The sequence below is a fragment of the Vitis riparia genome, chromosome 16 (genome assembly GCF_004353265.1).
Source record: "Vitis riparia cultivar Riparia Gloire de Montpellier isolate 1030 chromosome 16, EGFV_Vit.rip_1.0, whole genome shotgun sequence".
Classification (NCBI taxonomy): domain Eukaryota; kingdom Viridiplantae; phylum Streptophyta; class Magnoliopsida; order Vitales; family Vitaceae; genus Vitis; species Vitis riparia.
In genome coordinates this window covers 16,716,853-16,737,701 of record NC_048446.1, presented here as the reverse complement: position 1 = coordinate 16,737,701, position 20,849 = coordinate 16,716,853, and the positions used below count along the sequence as shown (strand labels likewise).

Here is a 20,849-nt window from a genome sequence, read left to right as displayed (position 1 = left end):
AGAAATAGCACACATAAATAACATAGAAGAACAAATTACTAAATTCTTCACATTGTTGGTCATAATTTAAGGAATAGAATTATGAAATTTATTTCAAGTAATTCCAATGAAACTATTAGTTGTCATTTCATTAGTTATTTAAGACTATAATATATATTTTTAGATGATTCTTTCTTAAAACAACCCAATCTATCAAAGTATCCTTCCCTTTTCAAGTAATTCCATGAAACTATTAGTTGTCATTTTCATTAGTTATTTAAGACTATAATATATATATTAGATGATTCTTTCTTAAAACAACCCAATCGATCAAAGTACCCTTTCCCTTGGAAATAATGTTTCTTACGACAATGGTGGTAGGGTTGGCTACAAGTAGGCTGATAGGTAACTACCATTGACACTATTATTGTGTCCATTATTTCAATCATGATATTCATCGTCCTTTTAGAGATTCTTTCAATTAACTCTTGGTGGTTAGTCTATCTTGTCTAGTAGTATTGTAGTTGCATATAAGAAATTTTAGCTATTATCTTTCATTTGTCTTTTACTTAGAGGGACATATGTAAGTATCTTTTGGGCCTAAGGCACGTGAATCTTAGCTTAGTAGTTGTCCTAATTAGTGTTCTAGAAACCAAGCGTAGTCCAATGCTAATTTGGTAAACTCAATAGTTTGTTGAGCGGGATACCAAAAACTAGATGTTATAGCAAAAGCTTCGATCTATTGATAAGAAGTGGTACTAATTTAAGGTAGACTTGTTGGTGTGATATGTTAGTGTGCTAGAGCAACTTCGTGCTCAAGAGCATCGATCTATAGTCTAATTTGAGGAACGAGTCACCAAATCAAAATACTCTAATTTCACTAAACAAACAGTGATGTGTTTGAGTGTTGCTGAATCCTCTTTTCATCAAAATGATTGTGCATGAGTTTTTTTTTTTCTATATTTGCATGTAGAACTTCTAAATTTTTTGAATTTCCACTAAAGCCAAGACCAAGAAACACTAAAAGTAGACCATAAAAGACTAAATTGGTCACGATAATGGGTGGTCAATTTACTATTGACTCACCTAAGTTAAATTATAGACTAGACTAATACGAGTTGATTAAATAAACAGATGGATGTTACTATATAAATGGACATTGATTGTACCACAACCCTACTGGCTCATTCACCTTGAGAAATTACTTTATTATATTGCATTGGATACTGCTACTTGGTCATCTCCCAGTTCTGATTCTCCATTGTAGAACTTCATAGCAACCTTTGGAGCCATCACTCACTGCAATGATTAGACCACACCTAATCTATAAGAGTTTTTAGCATGAATTTTGATCTAATGTTCACCCTTTGTTGATGTATGCACCGGATAACATCTATTTGGCTAATGTGGCATAGTCATACTAGAGAAATTCATACTAAATTAATATTTTGATATTGATCTAACTCTTTGATAAAGATAATAAAAAATCCTCGAGAAAAAAAGGATAAAAGCCCTTCTCCTCAGACATGATAAAGACTAGATAGTACTCTCTTAATCAATTCATTGATTAAGAACCAAGGGATGTGAACAAATGAAAGATGGTTTCCCTTGATGAAATTCTGACTAAGTTACCCTACTTCTAATTAAGAACAAAAAGACTATGTAATTGGCAACAAAATGATGAATGTAAAAGGTTTGTCAGCTCTTCTTAGATTGTTGGGGTTCCTCTTTCTACAACCTGCTCACTCCTCCATGATCATGCTTTGCACTTCTACTTCTATCAATGACAGTCTATCACATCATTAATTCAAATCTTAAAATAGTTGTCATTGATATATATTTTCTATAATCATCCAACCAATTCTAGTCATAATGCAATTGTCTGGGACCACTTCTCCATAATTAAACTAATAAACATCATACTAATCCTTTTCTAAATCTCTTACATATTAACAAAGTTTTCAACCACTTCCTCCATTATAATGATCCATTAATTCACATATAATTGTATTAATTAGAATTCCCTTAAATAATTGTAAACAATTTATTCCAACTCTTAACACGGTGGGCCAGTCGGGCGTGCCGCCTTAGCTCCTTATTCCACTTCTGCCTCATTAATCCTCTTTAACAGTACTTTATCATTCTTCTTTCCAAACGTCTTTTGCAGGCACTATTATAAAGTAGAGCTATAATTAGGAGTAGAAGAGTTAAAAAAAAGAGGAAATTGGACATGAACTTGGGGAAAAATTGATGGTCACAAGGGGAAATGGGGAAGAAAATCTAAGTAAAATAACCTATCAAATATGAGAGCATGACATTGATGTTTGAGAAAAAAAAAAAAAGGGAAACCAAAGGAAGATTCTGGTTGTTATTACTAACAAAATCTCCAAAGCTTCTAAAGGTGGAAAGGGGTGGGGAGCAAACATTGGGGTAGGGACATGTGTCATGTTCATACTCACACTTGGTTACCCTTTCTCCACTTACTAGCAAAGCTACTCACACTGAGACAGCGACTGAGAGAAGAATCTTAGACTTTGTTATTACTCACTGCATTCTTCCTACTAATATATACTATGCTACTTGATTCTCTCCTTTAAAGTCGATCCACTCTTATTATCATCATCATCATCATCATCTTACTCCCCCTTCCATTGTCCAAGATAATGTTAAATAATACACCTCTTAGGCTCTTACGTAAGTATTCTTGTGTATATAATTTTTCTTTTTCTTTTTTATGGTAATTTGAGAATAAAGTTCAAGGAAAAAAATGAAGAAAATGCTATAGGTGCAGGCTGAAGAAAAGAACACGTAAGGCAATTTGACATATAAAAAGGGTGTTCCAACACAAAAGCAAAGCAAAAGGAAAATTGCCCTGAATTTATGCTGAGATGATTGAGGAGGGACTCAGGAGAAGGCCTGCGTGTCAAACTCTAAGACGTGTCAATCTAAGAGAGGCTTATTCCATTTGAATGGACTCAGACCCTTCAGTTTAGTGCCTGCACCTCTCAAAATTCCTTTGGTCTTTATCTTTTACCTCCATTAAAGTTGTGCCCAAGACCTGGCTTCCTTACCCGTTTGCCACCAATTACATTTCTGTGACATATCCAGAAAGAGAATGCTCTTTATACTGTACCATCTGATTCTTCACAGCTTAACTATTTTTTCTCTTCCTTTTCTTATTGGGTTTCTGGGAGTGATTCCATCATAATTCTTCCTTATAAAGTTCTCGAATTTCTAATGGGATATATGTAATTGCAATCATCTTGATAAACAATCACTTTCATCTTAAGAAGGATAAGTTATGGCCCACTTTGTTGTGAATGAATAAAGGGAAGTAATCAATAGTTTTGGTAGGTATATGTAGGGTTTTCATGCATGCTAAGTGATTTTCATTTCTAAAAAAGAAAAAAAAAAAAAGGTTGTTTTCATCTCTACAAAGAATATCATACAGCAAGTTCCAGGAATCCTCATAATTTATGGTGTGAGGGCAGGCATCTTCACCCTATCACTGATGTTCTTCTCTTTGTCAATCTCACTAGTATTAATCTTTCGGTTGAAGATATGATAAATTCCAAACACAATCACTAGATAGTTTCAAGTAAATCCAAAATATTCATGGTTTAAAATTAAAAATACAATGATCAAGTTAGTCATGCTTAAATGGTATAATCCAATGAGAAAACAACAATATATGCAATGAAAAGGCAGAATCTCTGCAAGTTGGAATTATGGCAGCCGTTGTTATTTGATTCAGTACAGTGCAGTCAAAACAATTGGCAAATGAGGTAAAGGTCCCAAAAGATGTTCTGGAACCTAAGTAAACAAAAGTTTAGTTCTAGCCTGGTAGTTCCAATGCTATCCTCTCTCCCACATTTGGGAAAATTCTCCAAAGGCTGATGGAGTAAATGCTAAGCCACTTCTATATATTAATCACTTAAATCCTAAAATTATAGGACCAACACCAAACAAGTTCCAACTACAGATATAGAAAATCTTTCTTTCTGGCACCAGACACAAGAAATTAACATTTGGAATACCATTTGACAAATTTCCAGGAGGTTGGTAAAATTCCAAGAGACCTCTTTACTTCAAATATTGGACACTTTCTCATGTTTGATAAAAAGAAGAGTAATTTTTTGATTCATCACTCACATAGACCAATGAAAACATAAAGATGGTATAGTTCGTAATCTACGCTTATCATGATACCAGTTCAACCCAAGCATCAGTCTGTAATAAGATAACAAAGTTGCAGTTCTCTTTTGCCTTCCGTTAAATTAACTACACGTTTGATCAATTCCCAAGCCTGTTGATAAGATAGTTTTCCTTTTCATGTGAGAAAGCATGTGTATGGAGAGAAGCACCTTAAAAGGCAAATTCCCATTTGCACAAAGATATTGTATTAAAGTGGGAAAGGTTGTATTATTCTATATTCTCCCTGAGCCAATAAGCCAAAGACAAGACAGATTATTCATATATTATTGTATATGTAAAGCTTTAAGCTTTGTGTGGGATCTCCTAAGAAAAACTCAGCAACCCCATCGCTCTAGTGGCCTTCTCTCCAATTTTTTACAATGACAATGATCAGTTTGAAAAACTTTTCAAACCTCTCCTTTCCCTAAATAGAAAACTTTGCCCTTCTTGGTATGTTGGAGCATCTCCGAATCTTTGAGCTTCTACCCAAGCTCTCTCCATTGTACGTCCCTTTCTTTCTATGTCTATAAAAAACTTTGGTCTCTTGCACCCAATATACCAAAAAACAACTGCTAAGAACCTCTTTCCCTCTATCTCACAACTTCTCCATTTGGTCCTTTATGTCCAGGAACATGGAGCCTCTCAGTGTAGGAGAGTGGTGGGAGATGTAGTGGATGGTTTCACCCCAAGTGTGAAAATGAGTGTCACTTACAACTCCAATAAGCAAGTTGCCAATGGCCATGAGCTGATGCCCTCTGTTGTTACTGCTAAACTAGAGTGGAGGTTGGTGGTGAAGACTTAAGGGCTGCTTATACCCTAGTAAGTTTTAATAACAATGTACTATTTTCCTCTTTTATCAAACACTAGAACTACTCTATTAAACTGTCTCTGGTTTTTCTATGATTAGATCATGACAGACCCGGATGCTCCAAGCCCTAGTGATCCATACTTAAAGAACATCTTCACTGGTAAGTATCACAACTGAAGTACATGTAAATCATCATATGGGGTTCTCAAAATTCTAAAGATACAACAATTATTTTCCAGGATTGTGGCTGACATTCCCGGTACCACTGATGCTTCCTTGGTGAGTTTCTGATCTTCAATTCTATTTACCTTTTGTTTGCGGGCCATTTTTGCTTAAACCCATCTTTCTTTCATTCCAAACAGGAAAAGAAATTGTGAGCTACGAGCCCCCAAAGCCGGTAATTGGCATCCACAGATATGCGTTCATCTTGTTTAAGCAGAGAGGAAGAGAAACCGTGATGCCACCAGCTTCAAGAGACCATTTCAACACAAGGAAGTTTGCAGAAGACAACGGTTTAGGATCGCCAGTGGCAGCAGTATACTTCAATGCACAGAGACCAACTGCAGCAAGAAGAAGATGACTCCCAAATGGATAAGGAGAATGCTATTGGGTAGCATTTCTCATGATTTTAGGGTTTGCATGTGTGTTTACTTTTGAGGTCGTACTGTACTTGTACTAGGGGTGTTAGGTAGGTAACTGTTTCTCTACCAGGTTTTGGGACACGTGGGTCCGAATCTTTTTAGGTTTCTTTAAGAATCTGATGGATGCAGATCCCAGCAGGGCTATCTCCTGCAATTAGTAGCGTGGCAACCCATGATTGTGTACTGAGATTGTGATGGGACCATCTTTGTCACCCAATAATATGGACACGTTCAACATTTGTGGGGTTTTAATGATAACGAGAATAATTCTATTCGCTGTTCTATCTGGACCATTCATAGTTGAGGAGAGGGTTCTTCACTGAAACTAGTTGAGTGTTAGCATTATGATTCCCTGCATTGCGTTCTTTTCTATCACCATACATAAATAAGTTCTTGTTGGACAGTTGGCTCCACAAATATTGCTAAACTAAAAGATTTTACTGAAATCCTACCAGTGTTGGACAACCTGGGCTATGAGATGAGAGATCAAACTAAGATCGGCTTCTTTGCTGTGCATCCTGGTGTGGTGCCCAAACCTGAAGAACCTTTTTAGGAATGGAACCTGTAGAGAATTTCAGATAGTAACAGCCTTTCTTTGACCACCAAATTTCCCTATTCTGCTATAAATAGAAAAAGACTAATGTTGAGAACCATTAGCAAACTAATACCAAAACAAAGAATTAATACCCAAGAAGCTCAATGTGATTTTGGGGCAAAATATTTGTCCTTTAGATGATATTCAATTACAGCCAAACTATACTCTCAACAGACAAACTTTACAAACCTTTCTAAATATCTTAAATACTCTAAATGGTGGGCAAAATGACGTAATCCACACCTGGATCCACCACTATGTAACCAGCCAAGATGAACCGGAAGCAAACACAGATTTAAAATTTTCAGTGTTTGAGACTTGCGAGATCAAACCACAACACCAGGAAGAGCACTGCTGTTTTCAAAATTCTATTTGAGTAGGAAATCAGAATGGATCATCCACCAAATCAGTCAAGCATTTATTTCAGAGTTGCATTGATGCTCCTGCTACAGCTTCTTCTGCCCCAAAACATGCTTGAACAGCTTGTTCTTTCCAGTCTTGCTCCTTCCATTTTATCCTGATCTATTGATGTGGTTTGTGAACGACGAGGAGACTCATCTTGTGTTTCTACCTCCCGGGGTTCAAAAGATGGGCAGGGGCCATCATCACAGGTGCACAAAGGGATGGTGACAGAAGGAATGGGCTACAAGAGACAGGGCAGAGAATATCTGAAGAAACTGAAGCCACACGATTCTTTCGGATCTCGGGAGTACAAGCAGGTGATGGCCGGTCTGATTCACGGGGGTGCAGCATGCATGGGGTGCAGAGGCCAAGAGACAGGTGTAGTTTGATTTCCTTTGCTGGGGAACCAGGCAATTTGACGAAAGAGGTAATCCCATGTCGACATAGAGGGCATGGAATGGACCCAGGTGGGCCCACCATTTCGGATGGGATGTTGCTTGTTGAGCAAAGATAGAGTGCACATCTTACACAAAGCTCATGACCACAGCCTGAAAGTATAAATAAATTTATATAACTATTTAGTGTGATAGTAAATACGAAAATGATTGCATTGCTAGATGCTTTGAACAATTGCTTTAAGAGTGCCCTATGTAAGGAAGATTGGAGAATAAGAGAATAAGATTTTCAAGGTTTCAATAGTTAATCCAAAAGAGATTTCAATAAAAAAAAAATTGAAAAGTAAATAAATAAAGAAGTCTAGTTCATATTTGTACATCATTGAAGAAAGCTGAGGGTAAACTATTTACAGCTAATCTCTTAAAGAAAGACAAACTCGATGCTTCTTTGGTTGTTAAGAGAACAGAAGAAAATAACAAGCATATGATTCCACAACAGTTGGATTGGGTACATAAATCCAAATTTTCTTCTCTTTTCCAAGTTTCCATGTCAAGTGAACAAAGAACTAAGAAAATATAATAAGAAATCAACTGGGCTTTCATGCCAGCAAGGTGGAGCATTGAGCTGGACTCTGAGTGCTAGATTGATGTAAAGGTTTAAAAGAAAGACATTCACAAGGTCCCTATTAACTAGGAGAAAATGTAAGATGGCTCCCCAAAGATACTTTAGAAAAGAAGAATGTACCAATGACTCGATCAAAGTACATTAATGGTGGAATGGCAGCCTTAGGATAAGCAGAACTGAGCCAGAATATATGAGCTGTAAGCTCAGTAAAAGGTGGAGTGAAAACTATGAAATAATGGAGAATGATAACTATTAGATAATTGAAAGAACCACCAGAAAAATCGATTAGAAGGGGTGGATTTAGGCAAACTTCGACCAAAGTTAGAGATGAATAGATGAGGTGGGGAAGTGTTGTATAACTGACAAACACCCAATGATTTTATAGGAGAATTTTCAGATATGGTAATGCTAACTGCTCTTGATAATACAAAATGAAAGGCTAGCTCCTTTCATCCTCTCCATGGTTGATTCGACTACTATATTCCCTGTTTATCTATTCTATTTTTGGTCAATAGTTAAAAAAAAAAAAAAAAAAAAAAAGAAAGAAAGAAAAGGAACAAGGACATGCAACAAAGCCAACAAATTCAAAATTAATAATTGATTTGTTGTGCAGGCACTAAATGGACAAGAAGAAGGATTAAAATAGCATTGCTTAAGGCTGTAAGAGGAGATGTATCTTATAATTTCGCTCAGCTTATGTCAAGGGAATCATATATCTTCTCAATTATTATTGCATTTTCTTGCTGCTGTTTCCATGCTTAGCCTTCTACACTACTCTCTCATTGGTTTCTATTACACGCCTATGGATCAAGAAATATTCTGTCTTCATATTTAATCAGAGAAAAAGAAAATCCATTTCTTCATATAAATTTATGTTGACAACATTAGCATGTCTTATTTACAGATTGTGTTATAACTTCTTCCTTCCCAGTTAAATAATTCTACTTATGTCCTTTGCTCCAATTTTTGTTCACTTAAGTTTTCAACTGATATACCACATTAACTGCACACAAATTTCCCAAATTAGCTTCTTGTGTGCCTCAATCATTCAAGGAACCCCCAGAAGGGAAATATTGCCCCGAGAAGATCATTATTGCCATTAAAGAATTGAGATGAAAATATATAGCCCTCTCTTCATGAGTTTATATAGACCTCTCTGCATTTCAAATTCTTCCTTGTCCAAGCAGTCTAGAATCTAAATCAATCTTCATAGTTAGCTCAGTTAATGAAACTATAGTCCTTCAATAATAATAATCTTATCAATTCCATAAATTGGCTCAGTTGGCTGTCTTTTGAATATAATTTACACAAATAAATAGTAAGAAAGGAACCCATCCAATTTAATCAACATCCTAATCCTAATCTTTTGTGGAACCAATTCAATTCTAATCCACATCCTAACTCTAATTGCTGCAAATAATCATCCAAAAATCCACAGGGGTATCAACCACAAATAAAATAAGCAATAAAAGTCCTCAATGAATGACTAAAATCACCACAAAACAGATTTCCAGATCAAGGACTACACTTAATATAGCATGTAGATAGAGCAGATAATCTGAGGTTCTTCCCACATATTTAGGGTCGAAGTAATTTAAATAGAACCAAATTGTATAGAATTGAGCATACCAGGCAAACCTTAAATGCAATTAGCCATGTTAGAAAGCAAAGAAGAACAAACCTTCAGCAGCCACTGTACATGCTCTCTCAAGGCAGACAGCACAAATATCTGTTTCATCAGAGGAGGTTGTTGAGGACTGCAACCCACACTCTCTGCAGAAAATTTTCATAAAACATTATCTAGTGTTGAATTCATTAACAGTTCAGGTCAATAAAATTTTGCTTTGATATAACACAACTCTCAGCAAGCAAGCCAGCCTGCTTTCTTATTATACATTGAGAAGCATAAACAAAATATGAACTATCATAAAACCTCCACAAATTGAAAAATAACATATAGACAGAACCAAAGGTGTGAGAATGATGCAGGTGCCACAGCTGCAGAAGCAAGCCTTAAGTGATTCAGGTCCCCCAGAAAGGTGTAAATTTCCAAAGATTCAATGCTCACAAGGAACATTTTTACAGTCCCAAGCTCCCCATGAACACTAATTGTACCTTGCTTGCTTGGTTGTTTTCAATAGGCAGCCAATTATGCTCAATAATGGATTAATAGGAAAATACATGCCACCACTTGCAAGTTGGAAAAGGAATCAATGGATAAATTCTTCTAAAAAGGAACTCCAACAAGTGAGGAGAAAAACTCTATTATAAAGGAGAGGATTAGGGTTTGTTTGGTAGCTATTTTTTAAAACAGTTTTAAAAAACAGTTTTTGAGAACAATTTTTTAAAAATGTTCTCCAATGTTTTTTTTCTTTTTTGATAAATGAGCACAAAATAGAATAATAAAAGGCAAAAAGCCACAAAGCATAAAATGTTCTCCAAATGTTTTGTAGAACAAAAGTCTATTTAAGAACCTAAAATGTTTTTAACCTATTTTTTATATTTTTAAAAATAAATTTTATATGTAGTATATTATTTTTAATCATTCTCTATATTTGTATAATTATTTTTTAAAACAACCCTCAGAAAACAAGTAAAAATAACTTAAAATAACTTCAAGATGTTCTTTGAAAACACACTATTTTCTACTTTTAAGAACAGAAAACTAATTTCTATTTTCTGGTGTCAAATGTATTTTCCTGTTTTTTTATTTTTTAAAACATAAACCTATTTTCAAAAACAGTTACCAAACAGGGCATTGGATTCTTCCACATTCTCCTTCTATTTCCTTTCCTTCCATACACTCCAAATGAATAAATTTCAAATTTTAAGACCTCATTCACAAAGGAAGCAATAATAATTTCATAACTACTAGAAGAACATGGTATTTGAATCCTCATCCTCTTTGAACATCTAGGGCAACAACTTAGGCAAGTCCAACCTGTTCAACCCAAGGTTTCAATTGGCATGAGCAAGGTGAAACAAGTTAGGGTTAGGTTAGGGTTAGAAAAATACCAACTTGAAAATATTAGGGTTGACATAGGTTGAAGGTGCAAGCAACCTGCCCAGGAGGCCTGCTCAAGTGGTAAGAGGGATGGAGAGGGTTTGTGGGAGCTTCTAGGTTCAAGTCCCAATGAGGGCAAAAATTTACCTATAAAAAAAAAGGTGCAACCATGCAAGCAACTCAAAACCCGCATATTATTATTTTTTAACTATATCATTTATCATATTATTTAAAATATAAAAAAAAATACAAAGGATAATGAAAGAACTCTAATCTTTTTCATTTTTTTAATTATGAGACTAAAAAGTTCATCATTTTTTGTTATTATTAAAATATTTTTAAATATTGTAACTTGAATTGAGAGTTCTCATTTATATTAAATTGGTAACTAATAATATATTTTATTACTTTAAGATATATTTCGCTTTTAAAATTCTATTTATAATATGATGTATATTTTATAGCTTTCAAATAAGTATTTTATTTGTTAGGAGATTCCATTATGAGCCTTTTGTTTGATAACCTCTAAAATCCCATGGGAACCCATAGGACCCTGAGTTGCCCACCACTTTTGGTGCGGTTTCAGAATTCTCTTGGGTTGGGTTTGGCATAGTTTGGTGATATTGATAGGCATGTTTGATGCAGGTTAGCATTTAGCCAAAATCACACACACAAGTGATGCAACATGTTCTTGATCTTCTATTTCCTTAAAGGATATCGAGGACATTGCAGCACCATGAATTCATACAAATTCTTCTACATAACTCCACATAAGCAAGTTCTGCCTTGTATTTGCAGCAATAACAAGAGAGCTTATGAACTCCCTGCACCCCACCCTACCCTTCATGAACCAAGTGAGCTTTTACATTTTATTTTTCTTTCTTTGACAGAATAATCCATTTGCAGCTCCTCAATCTTTTCCCATTCTTTCGTTTTTCTTTTATTCTTTTTCCTTTTCCACCGTGATATGATAACTTGTATTAACAAATTTAATTGTGTCCCACTTTTTTTTTTTTCTGTAATATAAAACTCATAACATCCAGCAAAAATGTTATCAATTACCCCTCATATTTTTTTGACATAAAATGTAAAAGCCAAGCATTAAAGTATTTACCTTTTCAAGTCTTTAGAGTTCCATATTTCATTTTGAAGTATTAAGCATAAGTTTTCACCTTATTAGCACCAAGGGATATGGTCAATAGAAAATTTACCTTGCTATATTAAGTACACTCATGAGAGGCAAAGATAGGCAATTGGAAGGAGGAAACACTGGTATTATTGAATCAGAATTGGGTGCCAGCAATGGTTCAAGCCAATGACGGCCCCACATTCTGGCAACATCAAGAGGCAGCCACCTGAAAAGATATGCAGATTTCAATTAGTCATGTCACCTACAGCAACAAAACATTAGCTACATGAATGAACACAGAAGCAAACAACAGAAGACCATCCATCTGCAGGATCATACCCGTTGCAGTTTAAAGTCAACCGACTGGCACCTCTTGCAAGGAGGATCTGCAGAAATAAGAACACATCATCTCAAATTGTGATAAAACACAACTAGGGAGAGAAACAGTTTAAGTTATAATAGTTCTTGCCTGACAGCACTTTAAATTTCCTCCACAAGCAGCATAATGCAAAGGAGTGCTTCCTGCTCCTACAGAAGAAATAAATGTACATACATATATATATTGTAGCAGTTGAGATCAGAAATGACCAGCAATGAAAAAAAGGAAAAAAAGAAAAGAAATACAATAAATAATATATAAAAGCTGTTCAGAATAAAGAAACAGCATACCTATTAGATCCATTGACGTCCCATAGTGAAAAGTCACAGCTGACACGTTTGCATGGATATCAAGTAGGAGCTGTACACAATCAAAATACCCATTCAATGCAGCCATATGAAGAGCAGTGATACCCCCATCAGCTGCCTTATTTACAAACTTGGCCAGAGCACTGCAGTAAGACAAATTAATTCACAATGAACAGTTAACAACACTTGGTTTTTTTAATAGGCAAGGTTGAAATAACTCTGAAGCAAGCAGAAAATCACTAAAATTGGGCATATATTAAACTCCTTATAGCTTCTCTCTAAGGAATAAATCTATCAGAAGTTACAAGGGTGCAACCCCTGTTTACAAAATCATCAAAGGCCAACTTTGTGGCACCATGTCATAAGGCATCAGTTGTTCATATATTTTTATTCAGAATGTAACTTATTCATGCTTGTAATAATTTTGAAAGTAAGTTTCCAAAAATCAGGAATGCTAGCTATAATAACTCTTAGTGTCTATGTTTATATTTTAGTTTGTTATTGACATAAGTTAGGAATCAGTTCAGAATGGAAAGAAAAAAAAATGAAATAGAAACATGCTACATACCTCTGATCGTATTTGTTCTTTAAATTGGAACCGTCGCCTCTATCACCATTATTTTGAACATTTATAGCTTCATGAGGAGCACTTGGGACAAAGTCAGCCACTACAAGTCTTATGCATCTTACATGCCCATTTACTGCTGCAAAATGTAGAGCTGTCCTTCCGCTCAAGTAGTCTGCCCTTGTGACCTAAAAGTAAAGAACACTTGTGGTAATAAACTAAAACCAATTAACCCTTAAGAAATAAATTTAAATAACAGAAACAAAGACCTTAAAAACCATCACCAGCCTAGTGGCTCACTGGTAGTCAGCTACCTCTCAATTACAAAGAATTAAATGATTCACACTAATCCTCCTCCATTTACTATTGAGAAAGCTAAGGAAAAGAAAATAATGGAAACTTTGAAGCTCATTTCTTATTCTGTGTAGGTTATTCAAAAAAGGGATAAAAAAAAACAAAAGAGAACTGTCATCAGATAAGCCAAATTCTTACTGGGTTGTTATGCAATTTGCAGAATAATGAAAATGGTAAGATTGTAAGTTTTAATCTCTTTGTTCTCCTAGTTTTTCTCAGAAACCAAAAAAAGCTTTAGGTTTCAACTACAAAGAAAAAAAATAGGTGAAGACATCAAAAACCAAAACTCACATTGCATCTGAAGAGCAGGAGAGTCTGAACAACTTCCCAATGCCCATATCTACAAGCTTGCATCAATGCCGTCTTCAAATACAATTACAAACAAAAACCAGTCCACAATCAGATTCAACACAGATCCATCAATTCTTTGCTCTATAAAGAAGACAATCAGATTATTTCTACGAAACGAGCTACGATATCAAACAGAATCCCGAAAAGATACTCTCACAATAACTTCATCACAAATCGAAACTGAAACACATCATGTCATTTTGCCATCAAAATCAACCACGGTAAAGCAAACCCAGATCAGAAAAACACCCACAAAAGGGTGAAAATCATACCTGGCCACAGTAATTTCTGGAATTCACATCAGCTCCATTCTCCAGCAGCAAAGCAACAATCTACTCAACAACAACACAAACCCAGGAAAAAAAAAATCAACGCAAGTACAACACTTTACCGGGTCAAAAAAACGATGAATCAGTGAGTATCAAAGGAGTGAGAAGCGGAAAACGACCTCATTGTGGCCCTTCGCGGCTGCGAAATGGAGAGGCGAATTGAGTCCTCCGAAGGTGGAATATTTGGCTAAACATGGATTGCAGTCAAGAAGCATCTTGGCTTCCACCAAATCCCCGTCTCTGGCCGCCGAGACCAGCCGTTCGCCGGACGCCGAGCACCCAAATGAATTCCCCATTTCTCTCTCAAACCACCACTTTCTCTCTCTAAGTCTTCCTCTCTCTCTAGCTTCCCTTGAGAGAATTAGGTCAACTGCAATTGAAAAAAAAAAATCAAAAAAAAAAAAAAGCACACAAAAACATAGAATTTGGCCCCAAAAAAATGTAGTACAATCAGGAAAACAAACAGAGATAAAATTATACCATAAAAAGAGAGAACCGGCAATGATGGCACCGCTACGGCGGTGGCGGGAGGGTGGGTGGTGGTGGTGAATCTTTGTCTGAGGTGCAGTAGTGAGTGGTTTTTGGGAGGAAAAAAATTGGTGGGTATGAAGAGATTTCAGAATTAGAACCGGCCCGGAAGTAAAAACTTTACCCTTGTTTGGGTGTCCCCACTTTTCCCTCACTTTACAACTCTTTTCCCTGCCCTCTCTCCAATTTGATACTTTTTTTTTTTTTTTTTCCTTCAAATTTACTTTTCATCTCCTTCCCCATCATACATTGTTTTTAAACCACTCGTATTTTAATACTAATAATTCTAATTTCTTTCCAATTTGTAAATGATTTTTCTACATCTAAATAGATTTTCAATTGAAATCTCCTAATTTATTATCCCGATTATGAGAAGAAGCTTCTAAATTTTTACATCCAAATAGATTCTCAAGTGAAATCTTCTAATTAATGATCCCGATTATGATAAGAAGCTTCTAAATTGAACCAATTATTTTTAATTATATAAATATATTTTAAAATCATGAATATATATTCTTGTAAAACCCGATAAATAATATATTTTATTATTTTTTTTAAACTGAGATATTAGTTACTTTTGAGGGGATAAATGCCAATTTTTTTTTTCTTACTTTGAATGGTTGTGATTTATGAAATATAAATTTATGTTTAATTTATAGATGAAGCAGAGCGAGGACAATTTCGAATCAGGGGATGTGGAGATCTTTGACCTTTTTAAGCCTGACACGGCATTATTTTCTTGGAAACTAGTGGATGAGAAACAGCCAAACAAAAAAAAATTCCCACCACCCAAACAGACCCTGAAAGTCCGTCTCCGTGTGCGACCTTTTTCAGAAATAATCAGGCGGCCCGAAGATCAGGGTGATCATGTCTGCACGTTGGACACGTGGACTAGTTTAACACGTGGAGGATCATCAGTGGTCCTGGTTACTGTTCGAGTAATGATTCGAGGAGTACTTTTAGCAATGGTGTGAGTAAATACACCCAAGATTTTCTCATGAATTACCTCGATTGCCACGCAAAGGATTAGGTCTTGGTTTGGTGGGGTGTGGACCCTCCCATTGGTTGCATTACAAAAAGAGTTTCAGAGGTCCGTAGACCAATCATATTGTGCCACGTCATTAAACTATTGCTCCTTTTGTAACTACACGAGATCTTTGTTGTAGAAAACTTTTATTCAAAAAATAAAAGAAAATTTGTATAATTGATGAAGAATATTTGAAATAAAAGTTTTTTTTCTTACTAATATCATCTAAATCATGAGTTTTGAAAAGTAAAGTTAAGAGTTTTTTTTATGAGAAAAACTTTTTTTTTTAATTTAGAAAATACAATTTGACAAACTTCCCAAAACATTTTTTTTTCAAAATTTATATATTATTTTAATTTGGTGTTCGAGTTAGAAAATAAGTTATCAGGAATAAGAATAATAATTTAAAATAGGGAGGAAAAGAATAAAAGTTTGAAAGAAAGTACAGGAAAAGAAAATGTTAGAAAAAGTGAAAAAAAATAAAAAATAAATTAGAATTTGATAAATTATTTTCATATACCATTCCAATTTTGTTTACTTATATTAACTTTTTTAGATGAAGATAAAATAATTTTAAAAAATATTAATTTTTTTATAAGTTTAATTATATTTAACTTTTTTTTGTTTTTTTTTATAGTAAAATCAAATATGAGAAAATTATATTTTAAATAGCTTTTTCTTTACTTAGTATTTTTAAGCCAATAGTCTTAAATAGTCTTATGATAATTAAAGACATATTTGGTAACTGTTTTTTAAAATAAGTTTCTATTCTCCATAACAAAAAAATTAAAAAAACATGTTTAACAACCAAAGACGATTGTTTTCACTGGTTTTTTGTGATGATTGTATTCAAACTATAATTATATAAACATGGTTAAAAATAAATTATTAAATAAAAAATTATTTTTAAAATATTTCTAAAAATATTTTAAAAATTAAAAATATTTTATATTTTCAAACATACTTTTATTTTACAAATTATCAATTAGAGACGTTTTGGAAAACAGTTACTAAGCAAGCCCTAAGGTTTTCTTGTAATCTAAAAGGGAAAAGATCAAACCTCGAGATTTTTTTTTCCTCAAATTTCAGGCCCAGATAATTACTTTGATAACTTTTATATTATACAAAAAAAAAAAAAAAAAAAAAAAAAAGAAAAACTGGTTTTCATATTTAAGCTCTTCAATAAAATTTTGCTCTAAAAAATGGTTGAGATTTTTTTCTCATAAATTATTTTTAAAAAAATTTCCAAGAGCCAATATTATTTTTCTTAAAAATAGATTAAAATTTCAAAAAAAAAAAAAAAGCATCATGTTTTTCCATGACAATAATCCCACATTAACCAGAATTAAAGGTGGCTTATGCATTCCATCATTTTGATAACAAAAAATTATTAAATTTAAATACGTGGCCAACATACTCATACAATTGACAAATTTTGTTAAAATTGAAATTACAATCTTTATAAAACACTATGATTATAGGAATTATTCACAAAAAAAAATAATAATTAAATTAGTGGGTTGTGAGACAACCCAATGAAGAATTAAAGAATATATTTTTATATAATTAATTAATTAAAATAATAAAAAATTGCAACTGGGTATTATAGAAATAGTCTTAAGGATTGCTTCATTTTCTTCCTCAAAGCAATATCAATTTGGTGAGAATTTTTCTGTAAGCAAAAGACTATCATTTTCTATGGCTTAAAAAAAATGGAAGCATTACAAAATTGGAGAGGGTTACATTGAGTGTAAGGTGGGCAACTTGCCCTTTTATTCCTTCGTCTTTTTGCAATTTATTATTATTATAGGTCTATTATTGACAATATGAATGCGACTCCAAATCCGTTTGCATCTTTGGATTTTGGAATATCCACCCTTTTTTAAGTATGTGGTGTGAATCGTTATAATCACAATCACTAAAATTAATTTTATTATATTATTAAAAAAGGTTGTTCTCGTTCATCCGAAGAAAAATATCTAAGAAGAAAATAATTTTCATTCTATTAAAGATTTGATAACTGTTAAGAAACATGATATGCATATCGAACCTAAATCCTTTAAGTTTAAGCTTTTAAAAAAATTGATAGTTCAATATGATATTAAAACTTAATTTGGCGAGGGGTGTTGTGTTCAAGTTGTCTCTCTCCATTTCACCTAAATACAAAATCTATCTTTTTATCTGTAGTCTCCATTTTCTCTGCAATTTAAATTTTTTTTATTTTTTTTATAGTGAATCTAAATTATATTTATCTTTTCATATACGGTTTCTATTTTTCCTGAATCCAAATTTTGATTCTCTTTATGTGCGGACAGGAGCCTTAATTTTTTTTTAATAGTAAAACCATATATAAGGAAAACAATTTTTTTTTTTAATACAAAACATTCGTTGATATTCCAAGTTATACAAGAACATATTTTCCATGAAAAACATGTACCATAGAAAGAGAATCATTTGTCAAAATAAGAAAATGGAACATTTGAATGTGTCATTAAAGTTGAATTATTGCTCTTCCTACGTCATTGGGTGAAGTGCAGTCGAACCATTGCAATAGTGCAATGAATTAGTTCCTTCCAAGTGCTACGTAACATGCATTGACAAAAATAAAGAAGAAAAAAAATGTGTCCAACATGGTCATCACTCATTAGCAACCACTGTACTATTGTTATAAAAAATAATATTACTTTTATAGAATTCAATCTCCATCACCTTTGGACACCTGGGTGGTAAACAATTTATTAATCAATTGGTTGGAGTTGTTACCATCACTACTCACATCAATTCTACCTTTAAGTTTATTCTATTACAACAAAATATTAAAGATTCTTCGTGTTGCTAATTCTTTATTTTATATATATATCCTAATAAAAAATATTATCATAAATAATTATTAAGGTTTGACCGGTTTGTGAATTGTTTTTAAAACAGTTTTATGCTATCTCAAATAAAAAATACAGAATAAAAATTATTTTTTTATTTTTTGCTCTTAAGATGTTTTTAGAGAACATCTTTTAATTATTTTTTGTTATTTTCATTTATTTTCTTAATGTTATTTTAAGAAATAATTATATAAACATATAGAATAATTAAAAATAATATATTACATATAAAATTTATTTTTAAAACATATTTAAAAATATTAAAAACAGGTTAAAAAGCATTTTCGATTTTCAAACAGATTTTTGTTCTTCATAAATTAAAAAACGGTTTTCAAAAACCGTTTTTTAGAATTATTTTCAAAAGCAATTACCAACAAACCTTTAATTGAATCATTAAATTTGGTTAAATGTGGCTAAGAGTGCACACTTGGGAAGTAAAATATCTTTTCAAGTATTTGCTTCTTAGGGCCTAAATGAATGAAAATAGAGTGTTTTCTAATTTCTTTGTTTTTTGATATTGTTTTAAAAAATAATTATTTATAAATGAAAAATAATCAAAAATAAAATATTACAGTTAAAAATTATTTTTAAGAAATATTTAAAAATATAGAAAATAAATGGATTATATTTCATTGCCTGATAAGCTTTTGTACTATAAAAAAAACGTGACAAAATTATTTAAGAAAAAGAGATTTCTAAATTTAGATTTATTCATACATTAAATAAAATTGATTATATATATAATGAGTCAAAAATAAACAATATTAAAGAAATATGAATGAAGGGGGTAGAGATGACATGGCTTACACGTCTAGAATCCACTGAGATGATTAATGGTTGCTGGCAATCAATACAATTTTGAATATAATATCATCAATGATGTCTTTGTAATCACAGTTATGGTGGATGTGCCTTGGACTCAAGTGCATGTCCCACATCTAATTGAATCTGCAATCTCACCTCCAAAGCAATTACAAACTCAATCATTTTTTATCATTCTTCTTCCCAACCTACAATTCACACAAACCTGCTGCTAAACAACTATCCTCCACCAAGCACAGAGCTGTGACTTGGATGGGTTTGACGGGTTAGCAGGCTAAACCCTAATATAGACTATGGATGGTAGATGTACAACTTGGTGGTCCAGATGGAAAAAAAAAATGTGGGGTAGATGTGGGATTAGGGTGATGGGATATGCAGGGATGGATTTTTAAGTTGGACCTACCAAACCAGAACCGACTTGAATCCCTTGGGGCATTAATAACTGAGGTTTAATGGGGTGATGGGAGAGAGAGAGAGTGAAGGTGTGTGGGCTTTGTGACCTAGTAATGGCTTCCAACCTACAATCAACAAAAGAAAGCAATAATCTTAGTATGTATGGGGGCCAGGGGCCAGGGGCCACAGGCCAGAGGACAGAGTGAGGTTGATGGTGTAAAGGGTCATGTTGGATTTCCAATACCTTTTATGGCATTCAAAAATGATTTCTATCACCATGTTTGTCAACTGTCAAGTAAAGTGGTATTGCAAAACCGGCCCACGGTTCATGGTTGGGTTGAATGATCAGTTTCATGCATATACTGGTTACTACTAGAGTAAGCAAACGATTCAGAATGAGAACATTGCGTGGCTGCCATGAAATACTTGAAGCTCATTGAAGACCAAGACCAAACAGTGAAGTGAAAGAAGTGTCTTTTGACAAATTAAGCTCGTTGGGTTACAGCCCGACTCATGCCCGATAAGGAACAGACTGGTCCCTAGGCCTCATTTGTGGTCCACAACCCATCGGGCCAACCCGGGCTACCGCTCATAGGGGTGTCGATAAAAGTTTGTCAAAAGGAGGGGCCAGCTTGCTATTACAGTTCTTTTAGATTTTTTGAAAAATATGATAGTTGACATAAAGAAGGGAAAGAAATTTGACGACGATGATTATGACATACTGACATAGTACTCCACAAAAGCCTCTTTAGAAACCTTAACCTAGGCAATGGTGAGCCTGCCAACATACAATCGAATTACTCAATGCTAACGGCCCTTAAAGAAAAAGTTCGATGGAACCTCTGCTACTAGATTGAGCTTGTCAACCCTCACGTTTGACACCTTATTAGATGTGTTCATCAAACTATGAATCGACATTTAAAATGATGTCAATTATGATTCAGAAACTGAAAACATCTGGAAATAATCTCACTGATGAGCAACAAGTCCAAGTTGGAATTCGTTTCCTTCCCAACTCGTGAGAGCATATGACGATCGATATGACATAACAAGAACATTAAAACGTTTGATGACATAGCATCATCATGAACTCAAAGCCAGGCACTTGGAAGCTACAAGAGCAAATAGCTCTGCCCACACAG

General features: G+C 33.7%; 2 pseudogenes; one reads left to right on the top strand and one right to left on the bottom strand.

Moving 5' to 3' along the window:
- The first annotated feature begins 4,793 nt into the window (after window positions 1–4,793).
- On the top strand, window positions 4,794–5,561 carry LOC117933331 (annotated as a pseudogene).
- Window positions 5,562–6,572: 1,011 nt separating this feature from the next.
- LOC117934250 lies at window positions 6,573–14,675 on the bottom strand (annotated as a pseudogene).
- Between the last annotated feature and the right edge of the window lie 6,174 nt (window positions 14,676–20,849).